Raw genomic sequence first — 11,284 nt, 5'->3', positions numbered from 1 at the left:
TTGATCCGCCCCAAGACATCCTTCTTTACGCCATCGAATGAGCGGACGGAAGTCTTGGCCGTCCGCAACCTGGCCGAGTCAATTCCAAGACGATTCAATGTGGCTAATGGGCAAATATTTAGTGCCGACCCGTTGTCAATAAGTACCCGAGCTACGTGAGTTTGCTTATGTTTGACTGTTATGTGCAAAGCTTTGTTATGACCTCGCCCTTCAAGAGGAATCTCATCGTCGCCGAATGCAACCTGATCCTTTAGAAGGATCGTCCCCACAAAGTTCTCTAGTTTGTCTTGTTCAACATTTTTTCGGGTACGTGAATTTCGCCGAGTACCTTCATCAAGGACTCCCGATGCTTCTCGGATGACTCGTAGAAGTTCGAGTAGGGATACCCGAGCCGGTGACTTCCGCAATCGGCCCGACAACGCACGTATTCACTCGCCTTGATTACAGCCAAAGAATTCCTTAGCATCTTTCTCGGTGACTTGTTTAGTCGGTTGGTCATCACTATAAGCGCGTCCGATCTTGTTATCGTGGCAAGATCGTAGGACCAAGGAACCGCCTTGTCATTAGCGTACGGAAAAGGTTGAGGCGAGGCAATGACTATTCCAAGTTCATCATCCACTACATCTTCCAAGACGGGCATGTCTCGCTAACTCTGGGTCATTCTTGATCAAGTTAGTCACTTTAGCATCTTCCACTCCGAAAAGTCCCGGGTTGGGTCAAAGCTGCAAGCTCCCGATCCCGATCCAATGACAATCGGGATATAGTGGCCACCGTCCCGGTTTGACTTGCCCGGACTATGAATCCATTCTTCGTGAGAGTGGAGACCTTTTCCTTCAATCGATCGAGTGATATCGGTTCACCGACCTCATAATATCCCCGCCCGATCGAGCATTGAGAACATCAGCTACTTCAACCTTAATAGCACCAACTTTGTCTAATTCCCACCCGAATACAGCATTAACTTTACTTGAATGATCCGGCAAAGGATTATTCCGGACATTCGGCGGTTTGTTGCCTTGGAACGAGAATGCCTTAGAATCAAGAAGATCTTGGATCCGATGCTTTAACACGAAACAGCTGTCGGTGTCATGTCCAAGCTCCCCGCAGTGGTAATCACATTTCTTTGATGGATCATATCTTGGCGAGCTCGTGTTACCGAGTCGTAGAGGCTCGAAGTCGGTAAACCTCTCTTACGTAGAACCGCGAGTACTTGCGACGGGGTTCCCGGTAGAGGGGTAAACTGCCGAGGGGGCCGTTGATTCCCTCTTTGTCGTTGCACGCCGAAATTGGCCTGCTGCTGATTTGGAATCTGTACGACCGGCGTCCGGGTCGTGGGTTTTTGGCCGTAGGTCATGTTGACTCGTGGGGCCGGCTCCTTGTCTTTCCTTACCGCAAACCTCTTAGTTGTTGTGGTGACATCATCGTACCAACCTTTCTTCATACCGTTCTCGATTTCTTCAGCCATTGCGATGAGATGGCTGAATGACGTAGCAACGGATCCCAGAATTCGGGTTTTCATAATTCGCGCCAGAGTGGAAACAAACAACTTCATGAGCTCCCTTTCCGGAGGGATGGTTTCACCGAGATGCCACATTCCTCCACCCGGTGGCATACCGCTTGATTGTTTCTCCTTTCTTCATCTCAAGCTGTTCAAGATCTTCTCCGGTGGTGAGCACGTCCAAGTTAAAGCTGAAATGTTTGATGAAAGCATTAGCTGCCTTCTCCCAATCATCCATCCGATAGATCTCGTAGTCCGTATACCACCTCATGGCAGCTTCTTTTAAACTAGCCTGGAAAGTCCGGACCATTAGGGGGCCGTTGGTCGCGTGCTTATTCATTCTTGCCTGGTACATCTGGACGTGCTGAACCGGGTTAGAAGTCCCATCATACTTCTCGAAGTCGGGCATTTTGAACTTCTCCGGCACTGTGACCTTTGAAAAGACAGACAAGTCAATCTGGGTATGTTGTGAGTCCCCTCGACCTCTCGGATCCTCTCGTTCCATTTGGGCCAACCGCTTGGCCGTATCACCATTCAACCCGGGGGCCACGGGGCTGGCTTGGGGGATTGGGACTACGGGCGGCGTGCTCGAGCTCACGCCCGTGAAGATCACGTCTTCTAGCGGCATTGTCGATAGGGAGCGGTTTCCCGGGGCTTTACCGGAGTTGTCCATAGGAGGAATTGGAGCGGGAATGGTTAGCGGTGGGCTGGTGGTGGATGATTGAAGTTTGGCGGCGAAGGCAGCCATCATTTCTTCCATCTTTCGGGACATCATCCCTTCGAAGCGCTCGGTCAAGGAGCCAAGTTTCTCATCTAGGGCAAGACAGACGACGGTGGCGTTGATGTCGGCCATCTTCCTCGCGACCGATCGAGTAATATGTGGAGGATCCGTGATAAATTACCTGTACGTAGTAACAAACGCAAAATGAGTACAGAGAGCAAGAATATCGAGCCGGTCCATGGCATCCCTCTAGACTCAAACGAACAAAGTGATTATAACCAAAGGATTGAAACATGTAATTTTCAGTTTGTCTGCTTTTACGAAAAAATCCGTATTAATTCGCACGTTGATCAAAACTTGTCCAAATTTTACGAGCTTATAGTTGAGAAGATGATGAACAACTTTTATGTTGGCCAATCGGACTAGAAATGCACGGATCAAAGCAGTTTAATGTGTCTTTCCAAAAAATCACGTTCAGAAAACTGTTATAACCGCATGTTGTTGAAAAAACGAAGGGCCATCTTAAGTTATGAATTTAATTCTGAAATTTTGTAAGACATTAGTTGAAACATAGGTCTACAACTTTCGTGTTTGGCACTTACTCAAAACTCGATCATAGAATTTAGTAAAAATCGTACAACAGGAACAAGCCAAATTAGAATTGCGGACAACCGATGAAATTGTAAAAACTACATAAGCAAAGTGTGAAATTGGAAATAAGACGATGAGATTCCTAAACAATCAACCTATGAAAGTAAATACATGACTCAATTTAAGCAAACCAAGAAATCAAACGGTTTTTCTTTTTTAGAGGCCACGTGATCTATAGACGAATGGGCCTTCAAGGCGCGCCGCAATCGTGCATTCTCCTTTGCCAAAGCATCTGCCTTTTCTTGGGCCTTCATCGCCTTCTCTTCGCTGGCTTTGAGTTGAGCTTGACGGGTATGCTGCATTGTCACGATCGGGATCTTCGGGAGTATCTCAGCGGGGATGGCATGAAACCGAATATACCGAGTTGTGGCAAAGTGACTCCTCATTTTTCCGGTGAGCTCCTCTATGGGCCAAATCAGCTTCGATTAGAACACTCTCGCCAAGCCTCGAATGACGTCTCGGTTACGCTCTGTAGTTCTCGTCCTTCTCAAATTGAACTTGGAATTCGTTGGGCCCAAGTGAAGGCGGGATATCTGCGTAACCCGAAATTGTCGCGTAACCCGAAGAGGCCGATAGCTGGTTGCTCCATAAATGCCCATCAAAGGCACGGGTTTTACGTCGCCATGGCACAATCGAGCTTCTACCACTCGGAACCATACAGCTTGCCAAAGGAAAATCTTAGGATTTGGATTCTCGAATAAATGGACCCACTGCGTATAATGCAAGTTTTTAGTTCGATCCTGTATTTGTTTAAATCTTAAAATAGGGTTGTTAGTCATACCCATTTCAAATACGATCATGTTTTCCCCGAATTGAGAAAGGTGTGAGAAAAACCAGATTTGTAAAAGCTCAATTGGGGCTCGAAAAGTCTTATCTTTTTCTTTCTTGTTTTCTTTTTTGGAATGAGCGAAACATGTTAGTGAAATGAAAGTTTCAGCAAGGATGGTGTTTACAAAATTGACCCCACCACAAACTTGTTTTACCGTCCATGCTATCACGGGATCTATAGCGTTTTGACGGAATGGAAAAATGATAAGTCCGAAAAAGGTTAAGATAAAAATCTTAGATCTCATGAGGTCGGAGTTATTTTCAAAACATTCAATGAGGAAAGATAATGGGCATGCCCGGCAGTTACCCTTGAGCACTTTTTCAATTTCTTTTTTAGTCGAACCCAAAAATTCAGCAAGCACTACTACCGAATCTACCCGAATAGGTGGTTCAACCACATCCAACTCAATTGATTTTCCAATGGCAATACTGTATTCTTCCAGAGTGGGTGTGAGCTCAAACTTACCTCCGAACACAAACGTGGTCGTCTCGGGGCACCAAAAATGAGCAAGTGCTTGCATGATCCCGCTTTGAACATCAATCTCAAGAATTGGCAACATGAACCCGATACGCTTGAGCACGCACTTCTGGCCATCCGGCTTCAACTTACCCCATAGCTTCTTGAGCTCTAACTTTGGAGTAGGCACGAAACGGATATCGTCGCGACCCATTCGTATATAGATCACGTGCCAATTAAATCAACCTAAACCATGGACCAGCCCAAAATAAAAATGAGATAACAGGGCATAAGAGACAAGAAATTACCGCTCGTAGGAAGAAAATGTCAATCACAAAGACATGCACATGAAGTGTGGATTCAGATTTTAGTTCTTTTAGCAAAATGAAATGAAAGACGAACGACATGTCGCAGCCTCGCGTACGTTCATCATGACTAGTTGCTTGCCTTGCATACATAGTCACGACTAGTCGGGTCCAATCATCTCGGCTTGGTTCGGTCGACAAGAGCAACTCTCATGCATCATAGCCTTACGTGCATGAGAATAACTCTTGAGCCATTTTTTGAAGAATTCGGGATCCAAGCGGGATAACCTTTAGCGAAGCCTTTACCGCCAAGGTTAAAGAACCACATAAATACCATCCTGAAACTATCGGGTGACCCGGGTTCGGTCACAAGTCAAGGTGGTGTAGTGCAATTATATAGAGGCATGCACGACATTTTAAAAGCAATCAGCACTCCGATAGTTCAAAAATTAAAATTCTCATCACCAAGCTCGCAAAACGAGAGGTTAGCCACGAGACTCCTCCCCTTATAACTCCCTTTCCCGCAAAAACCATTTAACACCTAAGGATTAAAATTCAAAAAAGATTGCCGGATCAAGTGATTTTATTTTTCATGAAATTATTCGCCTAAGTCCTCTTTAATCCCCAGTGGAGTCGCCAAGGCTGTCGCGACCTAAAAAAATAAACGGGTTAATTTTCGGGCTAATGGATTATCGGGTTAATTAATTAACTAACCTAACTCGGACTCTCCCAAGTCCATACCAAATCGCAACTTAAGGTTCAAATAATTAACATGCAATGTGTTTTGAATTTGGAGTCGCCACTAATCATTTTCGGTAGGTTGATTAGAAACCTAAATAAAATAGCGGGAGAAAACTATCTTATTTCCGCGAACCAGAGATTTTGAATTCGGGGGATTTGGTTACGCTAGATTACTCTAACGCCCTTTCGGTACCATTTTCATGAAAAATATTTGATTTGGCAATTTTGATGGATTTTACTTGAAATTCAAAGATGCAATTTTTTTGGTTTTTTCTTCTTTTTTATGGGGATGTAAAACATTGAACTTTGTACGATATACACCATGGATGATTTAGAAAGAAAGAAAACGCAGCCAATCACGAGTATTTACAAAAATAAATTAACATGTAATAATGCTAAATTTTGGGACACGTGACATGTCTAAAATAAACAAACAAATGTTCACACCAAACGATTACATTTTTGTAGATCGAGATGGAAAGGGTTACCTTCTATTCCACAAAATCTTACTCACGTACACGTTATGGCTTCCTTCAAGATCTCGGAGTTGGAAGAACGTGGCTATCGTCGAAAAAAGGCAAGCAGTGGCGTTGTTGGATGGTGAGAGGCGAAGTACGTGCCGGGACTCGTCGAAGATGATGCTCGACTAAAACTCTTTTCTTCACTCTCAAATTTTCTCTTACGATTTTTCTCAAGAACTCTCTTTTTTCCTCTCTAAAGAATTTCTCTCACAAATTCTCTCAATTCTCTTCCACTCTAAAACTATCTCAATTCTCTTTCACTCCCCCTTTAATTCTCAAGAACTCTCCCCCCCTTTTATAGCCAAATTTCTCCATCATCTTCCCTTCTTCATCTTCTCTTCATCATCTTCTCTTCATCACCTTCCCTTCATCATATTCATCTTCTCTTCTTCATCTTCCCTTCACCATCTTCCTTTCATTATCTTCTCTTCTTTATCTTCTCTTCATCACCTTCCCTTCATCATCTTCCCTTCATCATCTTCCCTTCTTCATCTTCTCTTGGTATTTGCAATGCAGTCCACGAAGTTTCAAGTATTTGCAATACGGTCCCCGAAGTTTTAAGTATTTGCAATACAGTCCCCGAAGTTTCAAATCTTCTCGGTATATTTTTCCATCCCGTGCCTAGTCTAGACACATGCTAAATTAAGTGTTACGCTTGCCCAATTATATGCCAATGCAATGTACGCTAAAAATAAATATATGAGATGATTTTTTTTATAATTTTTATGCAAAAAATAGATTAGTCAAAATTTAGGCGTCAACACTAGAAAATAAAATCCCACGGAGACGTTCTCTGTCCATGACAGTATCAATGGCGTATTGATTTCCAAACTTCTCCGTCACCCTCGTCTGAAATACTGATTTGCCTTGGATGGCTTTTGATGCTGTGAATTGATGACTATGAGAACCTGCAATAGAGTCCATAGCTACTTATGATTTGGCACATACAAGCAATTCATAAAAACAGTATCAGGACCATAATCCCACGATTTCTGGATAAGTGAAAAGTCCAGTGGGAGATCTACAGCTATATATAATAGCAAGGGAGGACATGTAAAACAAGCACTTGGCTTCTGCTTCGCGGACTTTCAATTACTTGACAAAATCTACGGACGCACGGAAATCCGTTGACAACTTTGTAGGGAATTTCCTGATTTTGTATTGAATATGGTGATTTGGTATTGAATATGGTGATTTTGTCGGTTTATGAAATAAAGATGTACATGGAAAGAAACCTACGATGAGATCGAATCCATTTGCTTTAAGTAAATACATAGATTTGACAAAGAAAGTAAATACGTAGCAAATATGTAGACGTCACCTAGATCATGGTAACCCAAAGGTTAGCCTTACTGCAGCAGTAAAAGGTTACTCCATTGTGACTTTTGATCACGCGTTCGAGTCACGAAAACAGCCTCTCTAGAAACTAGGGGTATGGCAGCATACATGAACCGCGATATTGGTATGATCTTTCTCTTTCTAATTTAGGTACTCTTACGATCTAGGTCGCCAGAGTTGGGAATCCTTTTGTTCCTCATGAGCAAAGCCATCTTGTAACTTGCTCTCCATTAGTAAAATTACCTATAATCAAAAGTGCCGAGCTAATTTTTCTGGTCTTATCTTGAGTTTTAGGACTTGATCTTGGGGAGACGATTGGCGGTGCTAGAGAGAGTGAAGGACTCTTTCTTTGAAGATGGAACAAGCTCAAGTAGACAAGTTCAGGGTAGTTGTTTCGAAGCTGTTACCAGTTGTTTCGAAGCTGTTACGAAGCTGTTACCAGTTGTTTCGAAGTTGTTACCAATTGTAAGGATGAAGATATTATGTTATGGCATTATAGGCGAGGTCATCCGAACTTTCAATATTTAAAGTTCTTGTTCTTAAAGTTGTTTTTGAATAAAAGTCCATCTTCATTTTAGCGTGAATTCAATGAATTAGCCAAACATCATTGAACAAATTTTCCCTCCCAAACCTACAAGCTGTCGCAACCATTCTCATTAATTCATAGTGATGTTTGGGGCCCATATTATGCCCTCGGGAAAGAAATGGTTTGTTATATTTATTGATGATGATATGAGGGTGAGTTGGGTGTATTTGTTAAAAAGAAATCTAAGGTAAAGACTGTTTAAAAAAAAAACTACACCATGATACAAATACAACGCCTAATGCAAATCCATATATTAAGGAGTGATTGGAAAGAATATTTCAATAAAAATTTGGGCCGGTTTTTCTTGAAAAAGGAAATGTGCATCAAAGTTCTTGCCATGACACCCCTCAACAAAATGGGTTGGCAAAGAAGAAGAATAATCACCTTTTAGAAGTAACTAGTGCTCTACTCTTTACAACTAAAGTTCCTATATACCTATGGAGTGACGCTCTTCTTACATCCACATATCTTAACAATAGGATGCCATCTAGAGTGTTAAAGTTTCAAACACCCATGAGAGTCCTTGAGAGGACCTATCCAGCATCTAGACTTGCTTCAGCCTGACCCCTAAAACTATTTGGTTGTACCTCCTTTGTCCACATCCATGACAGAAATTGGGGGAAACTTGATCCTAGAGCAAGACGATGTGTATTTGTTGGCTACGGACCTAACCAAAAATGCTTTCACCCGATTTCAGGAAAAAAATATATATTTGTCACCGTGGGTATCACCTTTTTTGAATTAATGCCTTTTTCTAGCTCGTCACTTGGGTGGGGGGGGAGGGAGAGGGAGGGGGGGAGAAAGTGCAGGTTCGTACAATACCATCGTAGAGTCTTTTCTTCTTGTAGAACCTGAAAATCCTATTCCCACAACCCTTATACCTAATTCCGAACCAATTTTTTTAGATAATGAAAATTGGGTCCACCTATTTTGGCATCTCATCCTACTTGTGAGCATAACATGTGCGAAATTTATACCAAGAATACCGAGCTCCCATTCTATTCTCTAGTCCACATGTGAAGAAACAAAACTCAAAGAAATGATTCTCTTGCTTCCTTAAGGTGCCATGAGTGCGAGCTGGGGCATGACTAGAACTCCATACAATAATCAAGTAATGTTCCAACTCAATCTATCAAACCCGTTCTCAAGAAAAAAAATGAGCCTACTAATGAACTTGACATACCTATTGCTATTCGAAAAGGAGTTAGGTCTTGTACCAAACATCCTATGTCTCATTATGTGTCCTATGAAAACCTCTCACCCAAATTTTGTGACTTTTCCTCAACTTTGTCTTGTTAGGAGATTCCAAAAAATGTGCGGGATGCTTTATAGGTTCTTGACTAGAAGGAAGCAATTCTTGAGGAGATGAAAGCTTTGGAAAAAAGTGGAACGGGGGATATGGTGGATTTATACAAGGGAAAGACTACGGTTGGATCCAAGTGAGTATTCACAACCAAGCATAGATCTAATGGATACCTTGAAAGGTATAAAGCTCGGTTGGTTGCCAAAGGATTCACCCAAACCTATGGGATTGATTACTTTGAGACTTACGCTCCCGTTGCAAAACTATACACGATCAGAGTGCTCTTGAGTCTTATCACTTGCATCCAACCTTGACCGGCCTCTGTAGCAACTACTTGTGAAGAAAATATTTATGAATGGAGATTTGGAGGAAGAAGTATACATGGATTTCCCCTTGAGCTTTGATATAGAGTTTGGATCAAAGGTTTGTAGATTGAAGAAGTCACAATATGGATCGAAATAGTCGCCAAAGACTTGGTTTGAGAAGTTCACTCAGTAAGTGATGAAGAAACAAGGTAATGCCGAATCGCAATAGAAATTGACTAAATAGAAAATTGGAATTGATACGAGGAACAATTTGTTCTCTCAATTGCAATTATCAAATCAATAGAATGTCAAAAGCTCCTTGTCGCGACCCTCGATCTCGGACGATCGAAAGGGCTAATGGGTCGCCCTTCCGGCCCGATTGCGTGTGGACCTTCGGACGCGGGCCTCTCCCAAGGCCCATTACCCAAATCGCGGCGGAGGATAACGTCGAGTCGACCTTTCAATGCGGTCTAGTGACATGTGCTACGTGTGCATGCCTCGGAGTCGCCACCAATCGTTTCGTGGAAGGTACGATTGGAAACCCTATCGAATAGTCGGGAGTTTCTATTTGATTCTGCGAGAACCGGAGAAATGGGATCGGGGACTTAGTTACGCCAACTATCGGAGTTGACGCTCTTTCGGTACCTAAGTTGAATGAATTTTCTAACCTCGGATTTCATGCGGACGAGTGGGGTACGGATCCTAATCTAGGAATTCATGCAGATGGGAGTAACTATCCTAGCAATCACAATCAATTAAAGTAAATGCGCAAATCAAGGAATCCATAACATGCGAATAAATCACATCAAATTGGCATGGCATTCCTAATATAGCCCTATTGGCTTAGAGAAAGGGTATTCAAAGTATAAGAGGAGGTCATGAGTGATTTGGAAGCGATTCACCCATGAGGGGCAAAATCGTAATTTTGAGAAAATTTGTAGACGATTTGTCAAAAAGGGCAAAATCGTCATTTCGGAAAGGATCCGGAGTGAGAAATGTGGAAAATAGGATTGGCCATTTAAACTGACCCATTTCCTAATTTCCGACATTTTTTTGAAACTTCATGGAATTTTTTATGAAATTTTTTGGGACAATTTGCCCTTGAGGGGTAAAATTATCATTTTTGGAAAGATGGGGAAAAGAAATCTCAAAAATAGGATTGGCCAGTTGATTGTAGCCATTCCTCAATTTTTGAGAATTTTTGGAATTTTTGGGAATTTTCTACAATTTTTCCTAATTTTTTTGGATTTTCTAATGATTTTTCCAATTTTTTTGGATTTTAAAAATCATTTTTCGATTTTTTTTATTTTTTATTATTTATCGGACCGGGTCAACCCGGTCAACCCGGTCCACGGGTCGGTTCGCCCGGTCCGGTCCGCGCTTGAGCCGAGACTCCCCGAAACGGCGCCGTTCCGAAAATTGGCGCCCAAAGTTTCAAAATTCCCGCCCAATGGCTATTGACGCTCAAGATTGTGCCACGTGGCGCAATTCTGACGGTCAGATCTGTCGACTAGAATCAACGGTCCAGATTGGAATGAGACTTAATCCTTGCCGTCCAATCTAATTACCAAAATTGACGGTCCAGATCGCGAGGTGAGACCAATAGTAACCGTCCGATCTCAACCAGCGATCAACGGTCCAGATCGAATGACGAGATCAAATCTCAACCGTTCGATCTAACTATTTTTATTTTTCTGAAAATGATTTTTATTTAATATTCGAAAATTCGATCCAACGATCAGAGTGGTGACATGCGGCCAAACCTGGGCCGCGCGATCACAAAATTCGGATTTTTATTTTTCGAAAAAGGAATAATTTCGAAAAATGATTTTTATTTTTCAAAAATATGAGATCTTGACACGTGGCACTCCATGGACCATCGGATCAAATTGCTATTTTTTGTTATTCAGTTATAACAAACGGTGATGACGTGGCCGCCACATGGCTGCCACGTCGTCGACACGTAGGCGTTGACTGGGTCAGCTCGAGTTGACCGGTCAACGTCTCATCGGGGAAGACGATCGGCGCCG

The sequence above is a fragment of the Rhodamnia argentea genome, chromosome 6 (assembly GCF_020921035.1).
Source record: "Rhodamnia argentea isolate NSW1041297 chromosome 6, ASM2092103v1, whole genome shotgun sequence".
NCBI lineage: Eukaryota > Viridiplantae > Streptophyta > Magnoliopsida > Myrtales > Myrtaceae > Rhodamnia > Rhodamnia argentea.
Note: the sequence above shows the minus strand (reverse complement) of the source record.